This window comes from Octopus sinensis, linkage group LG8 (genome assembly GCF_006345805.1).
Source record: "Octopus sinensis linkage group LG8, ASM634580v1, whole genome shotgun sequence".
NCBI classification, from domain to species: domain Eukaryota; kingdom Metazoa; phylum Mollusca; class Cephalopoda; order Octopoda; family Octopodidae; genus Octopus; species Octopus sinensis.
The window spans coordinates 83,106,869-83,108,946 of NC_043004.1; the positions used below are offsets into that span (position 1 = coordinate 83,106,869).

At 32.3% G+C, this 2,078-nt stretch overlaps 1 long non-coding RNA gene across 1 annotated transcript in view; it reads right to left on the reverse strand.

Moving 5' to 3' along the window:
- LOC118764611 overlaps window positions 1-1,269 on the reverse strand; it is a 6,502-nt gene extending 5,233 nt beyond the window's left edge. Inside the window, exon 1 of the long non-coding RNA XR_005000423.1 lies at window positions 1,221-1,269. This is a non-coding gene — a long non-coding RNA (uncharacterized LOC118764611). The remainder of the gene's footprint in view (window positions 1-1,220) is intronic.
- Window positions 1,270-2,078: the final 809 nt, after the last annotated feature.

Sequence of the window (2,078 nt, forward strand, 5' to 3'; positions counted from 1 at the left end):
AGAAATGTTTTAGTGTTTTGAATAACATATGTATGCAAGAAGAGGAGCTTCAGTTCAGAATTTGGTGCTCGAATGTAATTTAATTTAATTTAACGTAGTGCGATACATTGGTAAGGTTTGTGTTATCTTCGCGTAGTCATGCGTGTGACAATATTTTCTATTCAATAGCAAGGGGATTATTTCACGAATTTAATGTCCATATATGCTTGTATGGTGACATACCATTTTTTCTGTTTGGGATGTGAAAAAGAGTATGTTGTTGGGTTTATCGAGCTTTGAATTTGCTTGCTGTAGATCTTATATGTGCGGATGTAGTAGTTGGTGAAATGCTAGGCCTTACGGCTGCGTCACAAGTAGTATTAATACAGAGACAGTTTCCTCCTTAAGTGCAGAGATTCTACAGCCGTAATCCTTATTATGGCTTTGGTTTTCGTTCGCGCCTCAAGAGAGTTCTTGGTAGTGGTAACTGGCTAGTTTTCTCGAAGTTGTTTGCTGCAGACAATTTATATTGTATTTCTCTATTCGTTTACGATAGTTGTAGTTAGGTGGAAAAGTTGTTTGGGAGTATTCTGAAAAATGATAAGGCTGTTTGTGTGAAGACTTGCCTGTGGAATGGAGGTATGCTGAACAAGATAGATAATTATCATTTTATTCTTCTTACGGTTCTGTGGGTGTGGTGCTGTTTATATATTTTATTCTTTCCTTGTAACCACTATTATTAAAGGCTATGCATAAGGTGTTGTAATTTCGCAGAGCACTATTTCAATGAAAGATAAAGCCGAAAGTCTAATAGATATGTTTTTTTCATAGGGTTTTAATAATGATACGATACAACTTAATTTTCATTAATCAGATCTCAGCTTGCTCTCGAAACTTTTAACTTACACATGGACAATATAAAACCAAGATGAACACGAATCTACCAGAGCCCAATGATTTCTGAGCTGGTCGAAACTTCAAAGCTAGAAGTAATAGTATCTTGATAAAGGATAATATGTACATATGTACATTATATATATATGTGTGTGTGTGTGTGTCGGCTTGTATGCATATGTAGGTATATGAATATGTGTATATACACATAAATGCACACACATATATATGCATATATATATATATATATATATATATATATATATATATATATATAAAGAGAGAGGGGGAGGGAGAAAGAATGGTATAAATAGATACAGAGACGGTGAGCAATATATATTGCTTACCTTAGCAACAACTTCCTGCTTTACGTCCTGGAATTGCATAAATTGGATACTTTGTGTAATGCTGTGTACCTGGATGTGAAATAGAATGTAATAATAATAATAATAATAATAATAATAATAATAATAATAATAATAATAATAATAACAACAACAACAACAATAATAATATTAATAATAATAATGATACCTTGCATATGTGCTGTGACTTGTGATGCACTTATTTTTTCTGTATCGAATGCTTTACGTAGGGTATGTGCGGTGCCTAGCAGTGCTATTTTCTGTATGTTATATATACTTGTTAGTCCTGGTGTTTTACTTATGGATTTATCTGAATATTTTTTTATATCTATTGCACTTACTATGATAGGAATTGTTTCGATTTTTAGACTCCACATTGAAGTTAACTCTATTTCCAGATACATCGATTAGAAGCATTTTTGACTCCTTTATCATCATCATCATTATCATCATCATCATTACCACCACCACCACCACCATCATCATCATCATCATCATCATTATCATTATTATTACTATTATTATTATTATTATTATTATTATTATTATTATTATTATTCTATGTTTGACTTTTGCTTTATATTTGTACAAGTTGGCTCCAAGTCTCACCCAGAGACCTCAAGAGACAACAGGGTTGGAAGTTCATGTTGTTGTTATGCCTAGTGTGCCATATATTTGAGGGGGGGTGTTGTACTAATGAATGTCTAAAAAAAGTTGTTTTTTTTTTTAAACCGAAAATTATGTTTGTTTTAAACCTTGAGATTACATAGAAAGTATTTTGCGTAGGATATGAGCAGTTCCCATGAGCACTATCTTTTGAATTTCTGCCATTTTGGGGTT